The 10,634-nt window shown below is 41.6% G+C and overlaps 1 long non-coding RNA gene across 1 annotated transcript in view; it reads right to left on the bottom strand.

Moving 5' to 3' along the window:
* The window catches only part of LOC135097981 (uncharacterized), a 9,677-nt gene extending 3,671 nt beyond the window's left edge, over nt 1–6,006 (bottom strand). The window contains exon 1 of the long non-coding RNA XR_010266403.1: nt 5,316–6,006. This is a non-coding gene — a long non-coding RNA (uncharacterized LOC135097981). The remainder of the gene's footprint in view (nt 1–5,315) is intronic.
* Nucleotides 6,007–10,634: the final 4,628 nt, after the last annotated feature.

Raw genomic sequence — 10,634 nt, 5'->3', positions numbered from 1 at the left:
ACTGAGTATGTGGAATCTGCAAGGATCTTCTCTCTCCCTCTCCACTTCCCTCCACTGGCAGGATCAGAAGACCTATTGCTTATCAGCTGTTCCTTTCTTATATTTTTACTGCATTGACTGACTAACCTCACTCGGAGCTTTCCTTTCCTCTCCCTTATTGATTTTTTACTCTGACATCACAAGTCATCCAGTATTCTTTCCTCGGTTAACCAGGCCCTTTCTGGCATCCTGGGGCCTCACGCAAAGGATTGCTTGGTGCCCTTCTGTTGTGGAACTATGGTAGATGGTATCCAAGCCCTCTAAGGGGGGTTACAACCACTCCTTTCACATTTAAGTGTATCAGTCTGGTGGACTTTGAGAGGATAAAAAATTGAATTCGTAAACATGATAGGCTATTTTCTTCAACGTGATTATACACATGACACAGTAGTAGTAGTGTCCTTTAAAGGTATACACCAGTTTAGGAATTACAAAGTACACAAATATAACTGAGATAAGAATGAAAATGTGTAAAGTTTGTTAGGTGAACCGACCCGAGGCGAGATATCATAGTCTGCCATGAGAGATAACGACAGGAAGCCTTAACCGTGAGAGAAAACGAAAAGTAAAGGACGCACACTATAGCAATTACCCTCAAAATTAACAAGTGAAATACACCATCCATGTTATACTCGTATGCTATATGTGAAGGTATTATTTCCAGAACTATTGAAATATGTGTAGAAAAATTTTTTTTCACAACTCTTTATCCTAATCAAGTACAGTAATACTCAGACAAGGCTAAACTTAGCAAAGCCTCTCCTTCCTTCCACTTACTTCCATTGCCCCAACAAGACACTTAACATGTAACAATTTCCCTTTCCCACAAACTTTCTACCATAACTGCAGCTACAATTGCTAACACAAACCTTTCTACATGCCTTTTACTTTCATCTCATGGGAAACTTGAACTGAAAACCTTTTCCCCACGTATATTACTTTTCTCAAGTGTATTTACTCTAGTTAAGAACACTAACTGCCTAACATGTCAAAACTGCGCCAAGCCTCGCCTCCCGCTTGCTGTCTCCTCTCTGCATCGGACAGACGTGTCAGCGCAGTGTTGCTCAGGCACAGGGGAAGAGCGCCGAGCTGTGTGGTGTCGGCTCCTCTGCTGATCCAGCCTGTCAACATGCAGACAATAAGTCCCCAAGAGAAGACTAGATCTGCATCAGCCAGCAGTTCACTGATCACCGCGAATACAGCACGACACTGACAAAGAATGAAGTGTACGTGAGGCCTGCATATCAATGAAAGAAATCACCCGTGGGCTTGAGCATGCTGGAATAAAATACAAACAAGATCTACAAGGAAATGACATAAGTTTTGTGCAGTGGTGTACTACAAAGACTTACAAAAGAGTTGTGGCTGAGTGGCACTTTTCTATGAAGCACTAAAGAGGCAAACACTACGCACTAACCTAATCCTTTACTTAACAAGACAAACCCACCGGTGCATTCCTTACATCAGCTCAGAGTGGGACTGTGCTATTTGTGCAATATGGAAAGAAAACAGCCAGACAAGTTTTTGGTGTATAAAGCACCAATACACCTCATTACACCGTATTAACTGAGTGTAGGGCTGCCACTTACCAAGTGTGCGCCATAATCCTGCTCACAATCTGTTTTAAATTGTTCATTATGAGATTTACAAGAAATTATGATTAAGATAATATTACATATACAATATTCATCATAAACACACAAAAACTAAAAAAATATGAAGTGTTAAGGAAAAAAAGTGATAAATATGCACTTATGTTTAAATATAGTCAAAACATGCATTTGCATATATAAAACATGGAAGCCCATGTCACCATTCCTCACTAAGTTCAGTACTACACCACAATATATATATATATATATATATATATATATATATATATATATATATATATATATATATATATATATATATATATATATATATATATATATATATATATATATATATATCAGACGCCTATTGCACATTACCTCTGCTGCTGCTGTGTACCTAAACTTGAGTCAAACATTGACATTCTTTAAACAAAATGAATAAAAATAAATGGATAGTGTTTCCCAAATAATTTTACAGATGGTGTGAGTGTTGAAGCAAAGTGTGCCAGATTTGTGACATGGGAGAGGATGAGGCGGTGGGGCATGTAGTGCTGGAGTGTGTGAAGTATGCCAGACACAACGATGAGATGACGCAAGTGGTGCTGAGGGAACTGGGGAACGTCAGAGTGGAGAAGACAGGAAGGGAGTGGATGGCGTTGCTGCTGGGACGGTGTGAGGAGACGAATGACAGGATGATTGAGGCTGTGAAAGACAAAACGTGTCGCGCTAGATGTTGTAGGAATTAGTGGTGTGAAACATTATGTTTGTTTTTCTGTCTGCCATTATTTTCCGTTTTCCTACAGGAGCTGAAGTTATAAAGGCCTGGTTCTGGAGTATTCCCGAACCACCTGTAGCATCAAGATCAAGATCAAACCGCCGTGTTGTCATTTCGTTACTTGCTGTTGTTTGCCTTGTGTTTATGTCTTGTTTATTGTCATTTTATTTTCACTTTATCCTTTATGCCAGTTTTGTGAGGTTTGGTCTAGTTTTGGCCAGAGTGAGGAGAGAGAGCAGCCACAACGCACGCCCTCAACGCCATTAAAGACACATACACACAGGGACACTGAAAGTGAGAGGGGGGAGAGAGAGAGAGAGAGAGAGAGAGAGAGAGAGAGAGAGAGAGAGAGAGAGAGAGAGAGAGAGAGAGAGAGAGAGAGAGAGAGAGAGAGAGAGAGAGAGAGCGGGGAGGGGGGAATGCTTTTCAGTGAAGGAATGGATGAACTTTGAATGCGGAAAAGTAAGAAAGTTTTCAGACAAAGGGAAGACTCAGTATTGCCACATTTTTGGATGCAGCTGACTAGTAAATAACTCCACACAACAGGACACCTCACCGTTTTCTTTTCTGTGGCCTTGTATTTGACCAGTGGGGGGACCGTCAGTCACACGCGAGGGGCGCAGGTAATGTCCTGTCCTTGAAACAAACGTAAAAGTAGAAATGCCAACCGAATTCTGTCTGACTCAGGATGCCCACTACCATCTCTGACTGACGCCATCACGAAAAACGGATTCTTCAACAGTAGCGTGGTAGTTGTCTTGTAGTATTTAAAATCACCTTTATGTGGAGGTATGTCTGCTTTGAAATCCGGTATCAGATGTGCTTGTTGGTGGTGGTGGTGGTGGTAGAGGTGGTGCTGCAGGTGGTTTTAGCAGTGGTAGTGTGTGTGGTAGTGAACATGGCATTAGTTGTGGCAATAAATGTGGTGCATATGGACAGGTGAACTTGTAACTGTTGTGGCTGTGATGGTGTGATGACTGGAGCGGCGACAGTGTCACTGGTACAAGTGTTTGCGTGAAAAAGGTGCAAGAACACAAACGTTTCATTGCAGGAAATGTTGCTCTTCCATTGCGTGTTGGCTCTGAGGCGTCGCTGAGGCGGCGTCCCTGTACACTGCCAGATTAATGGTCCCTCACCCTTCACTCGCTGTCAGGTTATCTCAGATCCAGAGATTTCTTCACCTTTGACACACAGGTAACGTCAGTCTACCGTTGGTGCATGTTAACTACATTTCCTTGTATATTGCTATTAAACTTAAACTGTTACTACACAAATTTTGATATTTTAGCGTTCACTGCCAAGTAATAAAAGTTTGCAATCATTTAAAAGAAAAATCATTGACCGTAGTAGCATTTACCATATAAATATTTTCTTCTTCCCATTACATATCTTTTCCCTTCTTTTCCTTGTCCCTTGCTTGGTGCCACTTGTGTGGGGAGAAGGCACAAGTCTCCAACGGAAGCTGTCACAGCCAGATGGAAAGAAAAGAAAACCCAAGTGAAAACACCACAGTTCTTGACACTCCAGCCTCTCCAAGCTTCCTAACTCTCGTCCCTTGCTTGGCTTCAGTCACAGTAACAGTAACAACAGTCATGATAGCTCATAAAACAAAACAGAGGAACGTGTACCTACAAACGCTGCAACCCAACACATCAGGGTACAAGAAAGCTCGCACTCCCGAGTCTTAATACACCTGTGGCGCTGCGGGGCCCTCACCATTCCGGCCAGTAGTTCCCGCCAGCGTGAGGAGTGCTTGGGAAGACTGCTGGAGCCGCCGCCACAGCTCATGATGCTAGAGAAGGGACATGGATGGTAGCCTGTCTGTGGCTGTTAGCGCCGGGCTGCCCACCACGAATATGGAGGCGAAAGAGAACTGAGAGGTGCAGGAAGAGGGCAAGGAGAGAAGAATGGGAGGAGAGGCAATAGTGAAGGGAAAGAGGTGAGAATTGTAAGGTAGATAACAGAGAGAGAGAGAGAGAGAGAGAGAGAGAGAGAGAGAGAGAGAGAGAGAGAGAGAGAGAGAGAGAGAGAGAGAGAGAGAGAGAGAGAGATGGGAGAAAGCTGAGACCGAGAGTGACAAGGAGGAAAAAAGGAGAGAGATGGAAAGGAAAGAAGGAAAAGAATGAAACAAGAGCGTGATAATGAGATAGAAGGAATAAAGAAAATGGAGGTGACACGAGCGATGACTAAGTTAATAAGGTGTGACAATAACCGCAAAATTAAGCAGCATGACACCAGTGTGAAAAACAACACCCAATGACTGCTCGTATAAAGAAAACGGACAAAAAAAAAAATGAAAAAGAGAGAAAGATGATGGGATAGTGGAGAGAGAGAGAGAGAGAGAGAGAGAGAGAGAGAGAGAGAGAGAGAGAGAGAGAGAGAGAGAGAGAGAGAGAGAGAGAGAGAGAGAGAGAGAGAGAACATAGATACTTGAATATTCTTGTTCTTTTCATGTAGTTAGTGAGGCCCAAAACTTCCCTGTACACATGGAATAACTGAGTTGCCGGTGACTGCTCGTCCGTCTAGAGCAGGGGTGTCAAACTCATTTATCCCAAGGGGCCAGATTTCACCTTCACATTCAATGTGCGGGCCAGATAATCACGTATGACCATAATAATATTAATAATAATAATAATAATAATAATAATAATAATAATAATAATAATAATAATAATAATAATAATAATAATAATAACAATAATAATAATAATAATAATAATAGGTAATTATATAATAATAATAATAATAATAATAATAATAATAATAATAATAATAGGTAATATTATAATAATAATAATAATAATAATAATAATAATAATAATAATAATAATATATTCTACCTTCACTCGCGTTTGCACACACGTAACCAAAAGATAAACCAGTAAAGAAAAGGAAGCATCATTTACCTTAATTCCTGGTCGTGCTGCTCCCAGAAACTTGGCACCTCTTGGTCTGTACAAGTTCGTCTATGTTTGGCGCCAGAGACTGAGCAATGGCTACTTTCAGTGTTGAGTTGAGGTGTTCATTAGTGAGCCGAGACCTGAGTCCAGACTTGTTCAAGTTCATCAGTGAGAAGAGTTGCTCACAGACATAGGTACTGCCGAACATTGACATAATCTTTGATGCCAAACATTTGATTCGAGGATATCTTGGCCCAACATATTGATAGAATGTACCAATATCAACACTTGAGAACTTTTCCTTCAACGCAGAATCGCACTGAAGATCAATTAGTTCTAACTGAATATCCTCTGGTGTCTCATCAGGATTTGCAGCGAAAGGATTTCGAAAGATCGAGAAATCACTCTCAAGGTTCTTTAAGTCTGCAAATCTTTCTCCAAATTCGTTCAGTAACTTGGAAATCATGTTGCAGTACTTTTCTCTGCTGATAATTCCACGAAACTCAGGTATGCTTTGCAATGATTTCGGTGTAGGAAAGTGTGCAGCATTATTCGCTGCTAGTTGACGTTCAAAAAGTTTGAGCTTCACCTCAAAAGCACGAATGGACTCATGCATGTCTGTCACCAATTTATTGCGACCTTGCAGTCTTGTATTGAGCAAATTCAAGTGTTCTGTCATATCTACCATGAAAGCTAAATCTTGAAGCCAATCATAGTCTTTCAGTTCCTGGACATTTCTTCCTTTGTTATGCAAGAAACTCTGTATTTCACTTCTTAATTCATAATAGCGCTTCAGCACAATTCCCCGGCTTAACCAACGAACATCAGTGTGATAAGGCAGACCGTGAGAGTGAGTTTCCTCCAATAGGCAGTTGAACTGTCTGTGGTTCAGACCTCGCGCTCGTATAAAGTTTACTGCCTTGACAACAACATCCATAACGTGATCCATCTTTAATATTTTACTGCAAAGCACTTCCCTGTGAATTATGCAATGAACACTGTGAATTTGATGGTCTGAATTCAGGGTGAGTAGTTTTTCCTTTAACTTTGCTGTCACGCCAGCCTTTCTACCAACCATTTGAGATGCTCCATCTGTTGTCAGACTCACAGTTTTCTTCCAGTCAACACCTATCCTATCAAGTGCACCAGTCAAACTCACAAATATATCATCCCCTGTTGTTGTTCCTTTCATTGGTACTAATTCCACAAATTCTTCAGTTACCTGCATATTTTCATCAACACCACGTATGAACACTGCTAGTTGAGCTATGTCAGTAATGTCTGTACTTTCATCGATTGCTACAGAAAATGCTACAAATTTAGCAACTTTTTCTTTGAGCTGACTATTAAGATTTTCTGACAGTTCATTTACTCTTTCTGCAACTGTATTTCTTGAAAGGCTTATGTTTGCAAATGATCTACGTTTTTCAGGGCAAATATCTTCTGCGGCCATCATCATGCATTTCTTTATAAAGTCCCCTTCTGAAAATGGTTTCGATGACACAGCTATTTCCCGTGCAATCCTATAACTTGCCCGTACTGCAGTGTCACTGGCTTCATGAACACGCTGATACACTGACTGCTGCCTTTTGAGAGACTGTTCTAGCGTCTTTACTTTTTCTTCACAAAGTTTTCCACTATACACATCATACTTTGAAGCATGAGTGCTTGTGTAATGTCGCCGAATGTTATATTCTTTTGACACCGCTATAATTTGGTTGCAAATCAAACAAGTTGGTTTTCCATTCATTTCAGCAAAAAAGTAAGATATTTTCCACTTTTCCTGCATCACACGATGTTCTTCAGTAACTGTTCGCTTCTTGGAAATCATGATGAGATGATATGCAGTAAGAGTCACACCAAAATCTGACGCTGTGACGCTCTCGAAGGACAAAGCAGGACTGAAGTCAAAGGCCGATTCTCGGTGAGACGGAGGAATGACGAGTTATGGTCACGTCTAATACATGTATATTACGGAGCAGGGCCCGTACGACTACGTGTATTCTCGTCACCTATAGTCACTGGCTTTGGAACGCAGTCGACGAGACGAAATGGTCACATGATCTACGTAAAAATATATGAGAATAATTCATTCACTACAAAACACGATAGAAAACTTGAAGCAGATGGTAAAGTTCCTGCTGGTGACATTGTGTTTGCAATCACTTACTTTAATTAAGAAAAATATTTTTAACAATAACACACACACACACACACACACACACAGAGAGAGAGAGAGAGAGAGAGAGAGAGAGAGAGAGAGAGAGAGAGAGAGAGAGAGAGAGAATGTTGGCGGGTGGCGGCGAGCCGGACACACACACACACAGACACACACACACACACTTGACGAGGTTGGGAGTTACTATACCACAGAGGAACATCACCGCCCAAAAAATATAATAGTATCTTTATATCTTTATATAATGACTTTAAAATGCAAAGGGCTGGCTGGCTTAATCATTCCTGTAAAAAGACCAACTGTAAGACTGAAATATGAGACGTGCCGCGGGCCGCACATAGTAGTGTGGCGGGCCGCATGCGGCCAGCGGGCCGCGTGTTTGACACCCCTGGTCTAGAGGAGAGAAACGCCCGTTTTCACTCTCTTTCGTCCCCGACCGCTCACCACAGAAAACGATTCGCAGCTTTACTCGGGGTAACTATACTAGCTTTGTCTTCATTTACTCAATCATCTTTCAGCACATAATCGCGTATTTTCATGAAGTTATAGAGCAGTTTTATCAAGGGGTCTTTAAACAGATGAATGTAGGGAGCTTCACTGAGGTGAATATTAATCACAGACACTTTTATTATGAGATTTATGAGCCTTAAACAGTTTCGTAAATTCGTAAAGTCAAACCCAGCACACACACACACACACACACACACACACACACACACACACACACACACACACACACACACACACACACACACACACACACACACACACACACCTTCCTGTTAAACCTAAGTAAACACTGACAAGAGAAGAGAAAATACACCAAAACACAAGGATTGAATAAAACAAAGTACACAAGCAGAGAATAGAAGAATGAGTGTAAAGTGACCACGATACATTGGGAGATGATGAGTGGAGAAGTGGTTTCCCTGTACACGAAGTCTAGCGGTCACACACTCACACACACACACACACACACACACACACACACACGAGAGGTGCACTTGCGTATGAGAACATTCCTTTCACTAATGCAAGGAGACAACAAGTGCATAACTGTCGCAGACACAGAGGAACACACCACGCGGCTTCACTGGGATATGGATATTTGCAAGCGTCTTGGTGTCTCTCCTCGACCGCCTGTAGCAGCCTCTAGTACAAGTTGTGAGGGTTTTCAAGTTTTTAGGGGAGGTTCAACAAATATTTTGTTTCATTATTCGAAAAAATACTCTTCAGATAGAAAAGTAATTTCTTTGTCTTTTGAAAACAGTCCTTATGACATGACAAGGCGTTACAGATCAACTCTGTGAAACTCTGTGAAACTCGTGACAGTGTGGACGGTGCAGGAAGTCTCACACCTGCCATTCCTCTTACTGATGGGCAGCAGGGGGCGTTAGACAAGAAGTGATATTAATTGCTTCATTCTAAACGCCACAACAACGGGATAAAACGGCGCCACGCGGCAAAACTACGGGGAAACAAAAATACTAAAGATACGATGAAATATGATCGAAAAAAAAAGCACGAAAGCAGTTTCATGGTAAAACACAAGACACCACTCTAAAGAAGGCAAGGCAAAGGAAGGGGTGAGAGAGGACAGCTCCCAGGAGAAAATGAAGGTTGAACAACGCAAAGCACGAAGTGAAGGGGATAGTGATGGACAGGAAACAAGCAGCCAGTGAGTCAAGGCCGCAGGATGGACTATGGGATGAGGAGAAGGGTTGGTGGACGAGTCAGTGGATGTAGTGTGCAGTGGAGAGTGAGCGTGGGACATGAGGAAATAAGCAGTGCAGGGTGGAGGGTGACGCAGTGTGGATTAGTGGAGGAGAGCAGGCAGGCACGGGATGAGGAAGGAAAGGTACTAAAGATACTAAAGATACGAATGCTTCAGGTCGTGCACGTTGCCACATCTTCTTTCTCTGTTTCCTTCTACTTGACAAACATTATTAATTTGGTGTCCGGGTCACGTTCCTTCATCGGCTTCCTTGTTACTCACTGTCCCTCACTCCTCATCATCTCCTCAGCCTTCATGCTCTCCTTGCTTTAGCCTCTTCGTATCTCGGCTCTACATTCCACTTTTATCATCATTTCTTAACACTCATTCCTCTTCTTCCTCCTCACATTTCTGTTTTGTCACTCTCAACCATTTTATTCTCCTTTCACGCCTCTCGTGTTTTGACTGTATCCTTTTCTACATATTTACAGTATTATTTCTTATTTATTTATTTTTTTTTTTTTTTTAGACTCAATCTTATCAATGACATACTTTTTCTTTCCCCCTTTTATTTCTTCCCAGGCTTCCGAATCGCCACACGCACGCCCGCTCAGGTCTCGCAGCCTCGCCCTCCTTGTGAACCCTGTGAACTCCGTGGCTTCAGAGACAATGGGCCTCTGCCGCTGGGCGTCAACTGAGTCAAGGGATGACTGAGGTATTTTTAAATGGTCTGCTGCTAATTTTCTACCCAAGCCTTGTCTGACCCTGTGTTGTCCTTTGTTCCAGGATTTGAACCTTAAGCTGCATGATTAAGATATTGCAGGCCGGAGTTTCACGTCATTTTTTTTTTTTTTTTTTTTATGAGGTTAGTTGTTAATTGTGGTCACTGAATCAGATGAATTATTTGAGGTATTGTTCGCAGAGTAATTCGGAATACTTCACTGCCTGTTGGATCTATCACAGGAAAAGGCTTCCATTTCAAGATTAAACTTTCCTTATGAAGAGTGGTTAAGCTAAGACAGTTCACACGCATTACAGGAAGCTGTGTGTCCTACTGAATAATAGTAAACAAAAATTATTGGTAGTGTTTTGTTTGCGTCATTGGCTCTTACTAGGCTTGACAAGAAGGGCTTTACGTAAATAATGTCTCCTTATTACCAAGTGTGTGTGTGGTTCGCGGTCCTTCCCCCTGTGCACGACCCAGACTAAAAGAGACGGTGATTGTTTCATTTCCGATAAAAGGGGAGAAGTTGAAGAAAGCGAATATCAGCAAGCAGTGTGTGTCTCTTGATTGTTCGTCTTTGTCTTGCTGCTGTTGTGTGCCTCGCTAAAAGCTTCATGCTCGTCTCCCTTCATTACGTAAAAGAAAAAAAAATAAATAAATAAAAAAAATAAAAAAAAATAATAAAAGAAAAAAATAAAACAAATAAAT

This window comes from Scylla paramamosain, unplaced genomic scaffold (genome assembly GCF_035594125.1).
Source record: "Scylla paramamosain isolate STU-SP2022 unplaced genomic scaffold, ASM3559412v1 Contig39, whole genome shotgun sequence".
Taxonomy (NCBI): Eukaryota; Metazoa; Arthropoda; class Malacostraca; order Decapoda; family Portunidae; genus Scylla; species Scylla paramamosain.
The sequence above is the reverse complement of the archived record's forward strand: the minus strand, read 5'-3'. Positions and strand labels throughout refer to the sequence as shown.